General features: G+C 38.9%; 1 long non-coding RNA gene across 1 annotated transcript in view; it reads right to left on the bottom strand.

Moving 5' to 3' along the window:
• Positions 1-13,762, bottom strand: part of LOC110262179 — a 77,447-nt gene that overhangs the window by 25,519 nt on the left and 38,166 nt on the right. The gene's annotated exons all lie outside the window — the stretch shown is intronic.

The following is a 13,762-nucleotide window of genomic DNA, read 5'->3' as shown; positions in this document are numbered from 1 at the left end:
GACTTGAAATGGGATTTCTCTTCCGCACTGGGAACAGCAGACACATGACAATAGAAGGAGAAAATAAGCATATCCCTCACAGACTCTTTTCTTTGTTTTATTCATTCAGGAGTTTCATGTTCTAGGGAGCATTTGCCTTGCTTCTGTTCTGTTCCGGGGCCTATCCTGTTTCCATACCCAGATGAAGTATTCCTGGAATTTAAGGTGTCATTTTACCAGCCTAACCACAAGCTCTGCATTGTTTCCTCTGCTCCACTCTCACCCTTAACAATACCTCTTCCTCAATACTAAATGCAGTGTCTAGGACCCAGAGAAGGATACTGAGTCCTCTGCCCCTGCATATCTTCAAAAAAAAGTAAGACCAGCAGAGCAGTAAAGTGACAGGCCCATTGTTTGAGCCCAGTGCCGGGACTTCCCCTTTTGTAGAAGCTGAGTCACATTTTTCCTGTTGTCAACTTGAAGCCTGTCCGTTGATGTACGATAGGGCTATCTTGCTGATGTAGAAAGCCAGGCAGACAGATTTCCCTGCATTTGTTTGCCTTACCTTGGACCCTTACCAATTAGAAACTGTCCACTGGCCAAAGGAGATAAGACACGGTTTATTAAAGCTCAGATACTAGACTGAATGAACTAATTTCTGACAATTTTCTTCTGTGAATGCACCATCCGAGGTTTCTGCCTTGTGCAATCTTACTGATTTTGACACACGTCTTTTGGGATGTATATGTGTGTTTTATTTTTGATATCTGTTCAGTTGACACATGCTTTCAGACCACACATATCTTTGATTGGCTGGCAAATTGTGAAAACAGGAAGTCAAAGGATGGAATCAACTGTGAAACAAGCATAAAAAGTGAAGTTTTCTACTTAAGTGCCAAGATGGGAATGCTGTTAGGAGAAACAAACAAACAAAAATGAAATGATAATATCAGTATAATTCTAACAGGAAGAATGAGCATCCAGAATGCTCTAATTATCATATTTTCAGGGCCTTAGAACCAACGAAACCGTTACAAATCTTAATCCACACTATTGTTGCTAGACATGATAATATCTCCAAAATTAGGCAAGGGGTGTGATAATGACATTTGCTGGCTGGGAAATATTTGCGATAATATTTTTTGTCTGAAAATCACTATCTCTGTTGAGCTTAAAAGAAAAAAAATTTATTTTCTAATTTAATCCTTTCATTTATTTGGCAAATATCTATTGAGTTCTTACTCTAGGACAGGATTTGGGGGGAGGTCATAGAACTTTCTCTTTTTGCGTATAAGTTTTTGCACAGAATTTTCTTGTAGTTCTTCAAAGTTGCCAAGCATCAGTCCTCCTGTAATATTATTCTTCTATGGTGCATTCTCAAAATGAAGGGTTTTTGTTTGTTTTTTTTTAATCACTAGTGTAAAGACTAAAAGATATCCTCAGGAGTTCCCATCATGGTGCATTGGAAACAAATCCAACTAGAAACCATGACGTTGCAGGTTCGATCCCTGGCCTCTCTCAATGGGTTAAGGATCCAGCATTGCCATGAGCTGTGGTGTAGCTCACAGACGCGGCTCAGATCTGGCATGGTAGTGGCTGTGGCTGTGGCCATGCCTGTGGCTGTGGATGGCAGCTGTAGCTCTGATTCGACCCCTAGCCTGGGAATCTCCATATGCCGTGAGTGCCTCCCTAAAAAGCAAAAAAAAAAAAAAAAAGATATCCTCAAATCAGTGTTTGAGGAACTCAGGCAAATATTAGAGTGAAAGGAATGAGGCAATTTTTAGACAAATACCAGACCTACTACTTCACTAGTATGTAATGAGCCTATGAAATTTATTATTGTATAATTTCAGAAACGTAAATAGATTTTTTACACGTTTGAGTACATTTTGAGCTAGGACTGCTCTTGGCAATAGAATAGGGGAAGGAGGGAGAATGGACCACTTGAGCAGAAATCTTGTTCATCCGTTTTTTGAGCATTTCTCTACAAAATATGCTATATAAACAATACCATGTGCCATCTATTCAGATAATTGTCTCTTTTTTAAAGTACGATCAATATCTCTCAAGGTCTACCTCAGCCTGAAAAGAGTTTAAAATATTACAATGGGACATTTTAATGTCATCTTTTTGGAGGGAGAATAAAGAATTAATAATGATGACAGCACACAATTGCTGATTAGTTAGGTTAAATCGTAAGGCATATGTTAATCCATTTAACCTTCAAACACTATTTTAAGGGACTGTTTAGGGAGGAAGTGCTTTGGGGGAAATTTGGATATTCATTTCAGTTAGGCTTAATTATATTTAAAAACCTGGTTTCTAGAATTTTAAAAATCAAACCAGCAAGGGAATAAATCTACTCTAATCCTCTCATCTTACAGGTAAGGAAAGTGAGGCTCAAACAAATTTAGTGACTTCCAGAGGTCATAGCATTGATACAAGGAAGAAGCCAAGCCAAACCCAAGTCACCTAGACACCAGGGCTTGTTTCATGTCTCTGTGCTGACATGAAGAGGAAATAAAAATGCATCCTAGAATTATCTAGTTATCCTCAATCCCATATTGTGAAATGATTCCCTTTGGGGATAGAATCTATCCTAATTGGAAGCGTGCTGCTTACTTACTTAAATTCACCAAACTGCTTTGAGAGGTAACACCCTTGTCCTAGTTCTAGCCCCATCCATGGGGCATTCAGAGCTGCTCATCAACCCTGGACTAACAAAACAGTCCTTTTTATTGTTCAATAGAAAGAGGAAAAGCGAAGAAAATGTTTAAGTATAAAGGCCCTCCTAAAGAGAAATCCAGAGAAAATAGCAATAATAATGCAAAATATTCAACTATATAATTTCCAAGACTTTCATTTAACTGTACAGTCAAATAATGCTATTATTCATTTCACAGCTATAGATCCATTTGCTCATGTGTGAAACCTATGAAATAACAACCATTTTCTCTTCAGATGAGTGATCCTGGTTTGAGATACCCATACAATTTGATGAAAACACATTATTCCCAGATGGACTCCAGTTGCTGGGCAGATGGAAATGTGTAAGTAAAAGACTAAAACTTTATTATCCTAAATTAAGTGGTCAGAGAGAGAGAGTATGAGAACTGTATCCTAAGTAATTTGTAAGGTTCCTAAATTTTAAAAAAATCTTTCAGGAGAAACAAAAAAAAAAAAAAACTTTAAAAGAGAAAAAAGGTATCTGTTTAGAAGTTTTAACAAATATTTAAGTTAAAAAAGTATCTACTTTTACAAATTTTTATCCATGAGTTGTATCTATGCTAAATATACTTGTAATACAGTCTTCCATTTTCACATACTGAGCCAATTTTGTCTATAAACCAAGCACAAGTGTTTTCACTCTCCTTTAGCTGAGTTTATAGTATCACCCCCTCCATGGGCATAGGTGCCAAGGGAAAACTCACTAGTGAGACTGTGGTGAGTGACATGAGCATGCAGGCTACCTGCCCATGCAGCTTACTTGTGTCCTCGGCCATTGCCTGTGACATTTCTGGATCTACCTTTCTATCTAATGATAGACTGCCACCAGGTCCATCCATATTCATGACTTGGCCAGTCCAACAGAATTTAGCACATAATGGGCAATTCAGTTGGAATCCAGTGGACAATCATTCCATCTCTCCCAGGACCCACTACCCACTCCAGGAGCTAGTTTCCAAAAGTATATAATCCTCCACCGCAGATGGCATGGCCCTACTCCAAACTCCCAAAGGCCTGCCTTGAGTGTTTGCCACTAGAAGTTACCATAAGCTCCAAACCACAACTTTTCCCACCACTGACACCTCCAGCACTGTAGGGGCTGATGGAACACAGAGCCCAAGGACCTAGACCCCTCTGCAGTCTAGCCCTGATGCAGAGCCCTTTCTGGCTCTGGTGCCCTCAAAGCTGACAGCTTTCTGTGTAACCAGGTGTATGGGCTGGAGTAGCATTTCTAATTGCAGAAGGCATTGCCTCTAGAACATGAGGAGACCAATTGGGAGCCGTGCTTCCTTCCTTGTGACAGAGATGCCAGAGGCAGCTATTTGACTTTTATGTGGGAGAGCATCTTCCACCGTGTTTCTGATCACTGGGTACCCATAAATCTCACTGAAGTATGGGTCCCTGAAACTTCATCTCCTACACACAGGAATTACCAACTCTTACTGTAGAGGAGTAGATGATCTCTATAAATTTTGAATATTCAAGGAGGCCTACAGAGCCAAAATTCTCAGAGAGAGAACCAATGGGAAACATGGAAGTAAAGAGAGTGACGTGATTTGGGGAACTGATCATGAAAGGTGACTTTAGAAAATAGGACCTTGGCAGTGGCTTTCTGAGTTGACATCATTATGAGAATGGACCAGCCCCATGTGGCACTGAGCTGTGGGACTCTGGATCCTTGCTGAACCTGTCTCACCACAGTTCCTTGAGTGTAAAACAGAGATGCTAGTAGTGTAGTTGTGAGAATGAAAAGGAAAGCATTTAGCACATTCCCCCGCATATGTGAAATACGCATTAAATAGTCATTTCTACTCATTTTTATTTTTCTTGTGCATGCAACTAAGCTGCTCAGGAGTCTGAGCAAAATGGTGACGCTTGGAGCTCTCAGTTTTAGTGGGTCTTTGCAGTTCCACAGCATTTTTCATCTCAAAGAACCAAAGCCCTGAGAAATATTAATTCTTGTCTACTTTATTTATCCTAGTAAAGGTGGGAGCCCATACAGCATCCTAGTTATTCAAAAGAACTGTAGGCTAGAGAACTCCACACACACAAAGTAAAACCAAGTCAACCCTTAGCAGAATCTAGGTCTCTCACCTTCCAGGATTCCTCTTTAATTGGATTAGACTGTTTCTAGTGGCTAAATATTAGTTATTGGCAGTGTAAGTCAACGCTGCTGATATATTACTCTTTCAGGGAGTGTTTGTTTTTGGAAAACTGCTCTCAAATTTTCTAAATGTGAATTTAAAAGTCTGTCAGTCTACGTGCCGATAACACAAAACAGATTGTAGATGTAACGGGATGCAATCAAGTCAAACAAATCCAGTGAGAGCGCCAGAAGGCTTAATATTAGGACTGCTCCTGTTCACAGGCTTTTGCTAATGACGGAACAATTGTTTGTGCTGATTTGTAGCTGGCATTGATATGCAGACAGCGACACTTTTCATCTAAAATCCAGCTCCAAATTTTTTTTTTAATCCTGTCAATGAATATGCTGTGTCTGCAAAGAGCAACTCCAAAGAACCTTGCTAGATAATAAGAAACGGGACTAGGCAAGCAGAGTCTTTAATTCTAAATCCAGGGCACTCGTTGAAATAGACAATGATTTTTCTCTTTGTCATTGTTTTGTCATCTACTGGGACGCCTGCCCCTGTGCTCCTTGTGTGAATTTCTAACTAAACGCAGCTTGAAAATATTGAAATTGGTCGATGATGGAGGGAGGTGGGTATTAAACTGCAGAAGGATATTGCAAGATTCCAAACTCATCTAACATTTCCCTCAGAAAATAAAAAAATGTAAATGTGTTCTGACTGCTCTTCACATTTACTGTGGGGACCAGTTTTTTATCAAACAGCACCTGCCTCTCTATTCAGAGATGTCTGCGTACAAGGATAAGTGCGAACAACAAAGGCTTCGACTGTGGCAGCGGCTGCATCATTTGCTGGGAACTTGCCATTATGTTTCAGGTCAGAGACTGAGGTTTGGTGCAGGGAATGGAGCTTTTAATATCAGGTGAATGGATTTTTATAAGAGGTTGGGAAGCTTTGGGTCTTAGAGAGAAAATAGTGCTTTAAAAATAGCCACATTTCTTTTGTACTGCAATTATCAGTGCATGACGAATCATTTTTTATTCTGTTCCTTGTGAGCAAAAGGAAATATCCCCTACCCATCTCTGTGTGCTGGACATTTTAAGAAGTCAAAATGTTCCCATATTTAATCAGTTTCTTGCGAATATGCAATTTACCTAGAAGATTGATCCCGAAACATCACTTTCGAGGCAGGATGAACAAATGGTACAAATTCATCAATTCGTCCAGGAAGTCATTGTCATGTGTTCCATGTTCAAATAGCTAATGTTGAAAAATTGCTGGCATTTGCATAATTCCTACTGGAAAGAGGCACACATTGTCAAAGTGACCCAATAGCAGAAATAGGAATAATCAACCTTATTAAAAAGTGAAAGAGTGATAAAAATATAAAGGAGTAGAACAATACTTTGAGGGAAGCCCAGCTCTGACCTTGATGGTGAGACCCAGGCAGATCAGTTAATGTCTCTGAGCTTCCTTTTTCCTACCTATAAGGTGGAAATGGTCAAAAGTTCCCTTAATTGTGAGCAGGGAATGGGAAAATGTTTGTGTAGAGATTTGCAAATGGTAAAATAACTTAAGAGTGTCAGGAAGAAAAAGAGCTAGAGGAATGATAATTTTAACAAGAACAGTTATAAAAATGATTATAATATTAAATAATAACAATTATTTTATTATTATTATTAAAGATAGTAAATCTTGCCTAGAAGTGCTGAAAATTGGTAGATGATACAGTTCAGACTGTGTTATTCTTATGCTCTGGACTGGAGGAAAAGGAGACACACAAGCCTCAGAATCCCATAGAAAAAAGTGAGTCTGTCCTGACCGGAGTAGACTCTTAATGAATTAACACATGTTCTTCAAAAGAAGCTCTGTAGACTTTGGATGAAAGGCACATCTTTCCGAGAGACTTTTTCAAAAGAAAAGGGTGGCTGATTGAGGATCCTATTCTTCAGAGAGCTTGAAGAGTTTCAAATGACCTTGGCCCACCGAACAAAGGGCATCATGTTAACTTGTTAAGGACATGTTTCTCTGTCAATAAATCAGTTGCCCCCATGTTTGTGTAGCCTTATATGAAGGTACTAGTCAATGGCAAGCGTGCATTTCCAAAATTCACAGATTTCCATTACCATAGGAACTAAATATTTTTTTTATTCATTTGCCTTTTTTAGGGCCACACCTGCAGCATATGGAAGTTCCCAGGCTAGGGGTCAAATCAGAGCTACAGCTGCCGGACTACACCATAGCCACAGCAATGCAGGATCCAAGCCGCATCTGCAGCCTACACCAAAGCTCATGGCAACGCTGGATCCTTAGCCCACTGAGCGAGGCCAGAGATCAAACCCGCATCCTTGTGGTTCCTAGTTGGGATTGTTTCCACTGAGCCCCAACAGGAACTCCAGAAACTAAATATTTTTAAATACGATCCTAAAAAAGTTGTAGGAACCCCTTGCTGTACCGTAGAATATTGACAGAAAACTGTAAACCAGCTATGACAGAAAAAATAGAAATCGTTTAAAAAAAAAAAAAAAGAAGTTGTAGGAATTATGGATCAAAAGCTGCTGCATAGTTTTGGTTCTGAAACTAATACTCCAGGAAAATAAATACATGTTTAATACTAGACGCACTCTAAATACAGCTTCCCACACTCACTCTCAGGATGGTAAGTTTTATGATGAGAACGTAAGGTGGTCACCAACAAAGAGTTTAAGTACTATGGTTCCTATTTCTTACGTAGAGAAAGATGCGACTAGCTCAAGTAGGTTGCCAAGTTTCTGCCCTCCTTTAGTGGTTGTATACTGTGTCTGTTTAGATAAGCTGGAACCACATTTCCCAGAAACTTCTTCCCCGTGTTGTCCTGGGTGAGTGCCAGCCACTGAGATGTTTGCATGAGATTTGAGAGACCAAGTAAAGCTGCAGCCACTATGCTCCACAGATGATGGTTGCTTGCGTCAGAGAGGGACAGACAAAGAGGTTCCAGCTTGTCCTGTTCTCCATGAACTATACCCAGCTCCCTACCTAACTGTCTCCTCTGCTGACCAATCACAGTTCCAGGCTAGCCCCAGACCCATCGTGGTGACCTCACAGAGGTGTTAGCCACAAAGAACCAGAAACCTTCTGCAGATGTCTATTCTCAGGGCCGTTTCTGACACCACTCTTGTAGCTGGACATGACCGGCTTCCGGCAAGCTCACATGTGTTTCCCTACTTGAGAGCTAATTTAAGTCAGGTTCATATATCCACGCAGGTCATTTGAAGGCATTTGGTATAAGGGAAAAGCACAGGCTTCAAGTCCTACAAATCTATGTACTCTTTCAAACTCTTTCCTTTTCTTTCTTTTTTTTTTTTCTTTTTTGTCTTTTATCTTTTCTAGGGCCGAACCCACAGCATATGGAGATTCCCAGGCTAGGGGTCTAATCAGAGCTGTAGCCACCAGCCTACACCAGAGCCACAGCAACACCAGGTTCTAGCTGCGTCTGCGATCTACACCACATCTCATGGCAACACCGAACACCGGATCCTTAACCCACTGAGCAAGGCCAGGGATTGAGCCTGAAACCTCAAGGTTCCTAGTTGGGTTCATTAACCACTGAGCCACAACGGGAACTCCAAACTCTCCTTTTCTAGCCATGTGATCTTAATTTTCTTAAGCCTCCATTTCTGTCTTCAGGGGGAATAGTAAGAAATCCTGCCTTCGTCCTATGGGAAAACAAAAAGTTCTCTCATGAGAATTCTTAATCATAAGCTAGTCTTCATGTAGATATGGGACTCACACACTCTTCCTATGTAAGCCATAAAAATCCCAAGTTGAGAATTTAAAGTGGCACATGGGAGTTCCTGCCGTGGTGCAGTGGTTAACGAATCCAACTAGGAACCATGAGGTTGCGGGTTCGATCCCTGGCCTTGCTCAGTGGGTTAAGAATCCGGCATCACAGTGAGCTGTGGTGTAGGTTGCAGACGCAGCTTGGATCCCGCGTTGCTGTGGCTGTGGTGTAGGCCAGAGGCTACAGCTCTGATTCCACCCCTAGCCTGGGAACCTCCATATGCCATGGGAGTGGCCCCAGAAAAAGACAAAGACAAAAAAAATAAATAAATAAAGTGGCACATGGTTGTTAAGGTCACTGAAGCACCTGGCAAGGAACATACCTTAGACCCAGGACACAAAGTTTTTCCAAATAAAGTTTCAAGAAACATAATCTCACAGTAAGAGGGGGGAAGGAGGGAATCACAAAGCACCCTAGGAAACAAGCTATCTTTAGCAAGAATCAGCAGAAACAATTAAAAAAAAAAAAAAAAAACAGAATCTGACCTGAAAAGATTATATGTAATAAATATATAAGCAAATACTAATTCATGCTTTGTGCCAGACTATCCTTAGACCTGGGATCAAACACGTCAATGAGCAAAAACTGAATCTTTGCCATTTTGGTGATATTTATTATCAATGTTTAAAATATAAAGAATGTCTCTTTAAATTGTTTAAAGAAATACTAGAGGATGTCAAAATTATAGCACATTTGATAAACAAATAGAATTTGAAAAAATAATACTAATCGTGCAAATTAGACATTCAAGGAGATGATAGGACACAAGTTAAAAACAACTGAAGAGAGAATGCAAGTTTTATCCAGAATGTAGGACAAAGAGACAAAGGGACAGAGAATATGCACAGGAGACAACAGAATGTGAATAATAGATCAAGTTCCAACAGCTATTCCTTCAGTGTTTCAGAAGGAGAAAATGAGACAGAGAGGGGCAGTAATCTAAAAGATAATTTCTGAAAGTTTTCCACAAGTGAAAGGCAGCAGTCCTCACACAAACCAACAAATCACACCAGTATTTTTTTAAATTTACTTAGCAAAAATAAAATTAAATGGCAATATTTTTATAACATTTGGTTTAGGTACCAAATGTATATTAAAAGATGGAATAAGAGTTCCCTGCTGGCTCAGCGGGTTAAGGATCTGGTACTGTCACTCCTGTGGCTCAGGTCGCTGCTGTGGCATGGGTTCGAGCCCCGGCCTTGGGACTTCTGCATGCTGCAGGTGTGGCCAAAACAAACAGAAAAAGATGGAACTAAAAATTTAATTTCTATTAAGTTGTCAAGAAGGGCAAGTCAAGTGAGGCACTCAGGGCACCAAATTTAAGGAGGAATAAAAAATAGAGACATACAAGGGCAGGCTGACCCTTTCACACATCTGGCAGTGAGCACCTCTTTCAGCTTTGTGCCCCGTTTGCCTCACCTGTCTCACCCCAGTCCTGGCCCTTATAGACAAAACTCTGCTTTTGTGACCTAATATTGGCATTATCTAACTGAACATTAAAAAAAAAAAAACTGAGTTATTTTTATAATGTTTCCATATATACTTTTTGCTTTACTCTGTTGTGATCTAATTTATATTCAAATCAATGCCCCTTTGTAAACATACAGTTTATTAACAATGTAACTACCTCCAAAATCAAGATACAGATATTTCCATCATCCCCCCAAATTTCCTCATGCTTCTGCACTGTTATCTGTCCCCACATCTGGCCCTAGGAAACCAGATTTTCTTTTTGTCATTATAGTTTAAATTCGAATTTTTATAATTTTAAACAAATGGTATCATATAGGATTTGCATGTTTTTAAAAAAGCAGATATTTATATATTCCTTTTCTATATAATTTCATTGTTAATATACACAAATGTAACTGATTTCTGAATATTAATCTTGTATCCTGCTACTTTGCTAAATTCGTTGATCAAATACTCCACACAAGTAATTTTCCTGTGGAGTCCTTAGGGTTTTCTATATATAGTATCATGTCATCACCATAGAGTGACAATTTTACCTCTTCTCTTTCAATTTGGATACTTTTACTTTCTTAATTTAATTTTTTTTTTTTTTTTGGTCTTGTTAGGGCTGCATCAGCAGCATATGGAGGTTCCCAGGCTAGAGTTCCAATCAGATCTATAGCCACCGGCCTACACCACAGTCACAGCAATGCCAGATCTGAACCTGCCTGTGACCTACACCACAGCTCACAGCAACACCGGATCCTTAACCTACTCATTGAGGCCATGGATCGAATTTTTGTCCTCATGGATACTAGTCAGATTCGTTTCCACTGAGCCACGATGGGAACTCCACCTTTTTATTTCTTTGGTTTGTCTGATTGCTGTGGCTAGGACTTCCAATACTATTTTGAATAAAAGTGGTGAGAGTGGGCATCCTTGTCTTGCTCCAGATTTTAGCAGGAAGACTTTCAGCTTTTCTCCATTGAGTATTACATTTGCTGTGGGTTTGTCATAAATGGCTTTGATTATGTTAAGGTATGTTCCCTTTACACCCACTTCGGTAAGAATTTTTTATCATGAATGGATGTTGGATTTTGTTAAATCCTTTTTTCTGTATCCACTGAGATAATCATGTGATTTTTGGCTTTTCTTTTGTCATGATTGATTTGCATATGTTGAACCATCCTTGTGAACTTGGGATGAATCCCACTTGGTCATGGTGTATTATCTTTTTGTTGTTGTTGGATTTTTGTTTGTTTGTTTGTTGGATTATATGTTGTTGGATTTTTTTTATATGTTGTTGATTCAGTTGGCTAAAATTTTGTTGAGAGGCTATGGTGTAGGCTGACACTTGCAGCTCCAATTCAACCCCTACCCTGGGAACTTCCATTGAAAATAAATAAATAAATAATTTTGTTGAGAATTTTTGTGTCTATACTCATCAAAGATATTAATCTATAATTTTCTTTTTTGGTGGTATCTTTGTCTGGTTTTGGTATTAGGGTAATGACGGCCTCATAGAATGAATTTGGGATTGTTCCTTCTTCTTCAACCTTTTGGAAAATTTAATAGAGATGGGTATAAGTTCTTCTTTGTATGTGTGGTAGAATTTGCCCATGAAGCCAGCCCTGGACTTTTGTTTGTAGGGAATGTTTGAATAGGGAATGCACCCCTATGTTCTTTGCAGCAGTATTCATAATAGCCAAGACATGGAAATGAAACAACCTAAATGTCCATCAAGAGATGAATGGATTAAGAAGATGTGGTACATATACAAAATTGAATACTACTCAGTCATAAAAAATAACAAAATAATGCCATTTGCAGCAACATGGATGCAACTAGAGATTCTCATACTAAGTGAAATAAGTCAAAAAGAGAAGAACAAATATCATACGATATCACATATCTGGAATCTAAAATAGGGCACAAATGAACCTATGTACAGAACAGAAACAAACTCTTGGACATAGAGAACAGATATGTGGCTGCCAAGAGGCAGATGGAGGGAGTGGGATGGACAGGGAGTTTGGGGTTACTATATGCAAAATATTGCATTTAGAGTGGCTAAGCAATGAGATGCTGCTATGTAGCATGGGAGGTATATCCAATCATTTGTGATGGAACATGATGGAAGATAATATGAGAAAAAAACTATGTATATGTATATATACATTGTGTGTGTGTGTGTGTGTGTGTGTGTGTGTGTGTGTGTATGTATGACTGGGTTACTTTGCTATACAGGAGAAATTGACAGAACATTGTAAATCCACTATAATAAAAAAATTTTGGTGTTCCCATCGTGGCTTAGCGGAAATGAATCTGACTAGTATTCATGAGGAAACAGTTTCAATCCCTAGCCTCACTCAGTGGGTTAAGGATCCAGCATCGCCATGAGTTGTGGTGTAGGTTGCAAATGCAGCTAGGACCTGGAGTTGCTGTGGCTGCCAGCAGCTATAGCTCTGATTCGACCCCTAGCCTGGGAACCTCTATATGCCATGGATGTGGCCCTAAAAAGACAAAAAAAAAATCATTCCAAAAATAAAATAAATAAATAACCAGACAAAATTACCTAAGGCAGCACTTCTTTCAAAATGTCACAGTACTGATATGGGTTATCTTTATTTGCAGTAACTAAAAAAGCTAAATTAGCTTTTTTCCTTTTATACTGGTTTTGGAAGTTCTACAGAGATTTTGGTGCACTGTGTTAAATTAATGAAACAAATTTTGTGCAGCCTGTCTTAAAGCAAATTAGAGAGTTATCATTTTTACACTCTTAATTAACTCATATTAACTTCAGTATTCATTTTTTTTGTCTTTATCAAAAGTCCTATCATGGGTATAAATTAAATTTAAAAGGTACCTAAGAATAATAAAAAAGAAGTTTTAGCTCTACAGTATTCAAAATCAGCATAACGGCTAGAAGCATTCAACTGGGTGACCAAATCATAAATAGCATTATCTTATATCCAATATTGGTGTGCCTGGCCACTCAATACACCTTATAAGACTCTCAACATGTTCAGTTTTGGAAGATAAAAATAATCATATCATCATTTAGGTATTTTTAAAGCAGAAATTAGAGATCATTGGAGCTCCTCTTGTGGCTCAGCAGTAACAAACCTGACTAGTATCCATGAGGATGAGGATTCGATACCTGGCCTCAGTGTGTTAAGGATCTGGCGTTGCTCTGGGCTGTGATGTAGGTTTGCAGGTGGAGCTCAGATCCTGCGTTTCTGTGGCTATGGGGTAGGCTAGCAGCTGCAGTTCCAATTCAACCCCTACCTAGCCTGGGAACTTCCATATGCCATAGGGGTGGCCCTTAAAATAAATAAATAAATAAATAAAGCAAAAAATAAATAAAATAAAAAGCAAAAAATGAAATTAGAGATCATTAACTTAATCTTTATGCATCTCTATATGGTTTATGTAATGGAGATATATTACATTCAAAAATCTTTTATAAACTTACCAAATAAAGAAATTTTTAAACATACTAGAAGCCAAAATAGATGCCATTCTCATTTTTAATGATGATTCCCCTATGACATTTTTACACTTTGAGGATTTTCAAGCCACAATTGGGGATGGAAAAATTAATCAGCGCTTGTAAGTCATTCATGGGTCACAAATTATTACATGTCACCAAGTAAAATTGTCTCTTTAACCAGTCACGCTCTTTGAAGTCTCTGCA

The sequence above is a fragment of the Sus scrofa genome, chromosome 8 (assembly GCF_000003025.6).
Source record: "Sus scrofa isolate TJ Tabasco breed Duroc chromosome 8, Sscrofa11.1, whole genome shotgun sequence".
NCBI lineage: Eukaryota > Metazoa > Chordata > Mammalia > Artiodactyla > Suidae > Sus > Sus scrofa.
The sequence above is the reverse complement of the archived record's forward strand: the minus strand, read 5'-3'. Positions and strand labels throughout refer to the sequence as shown.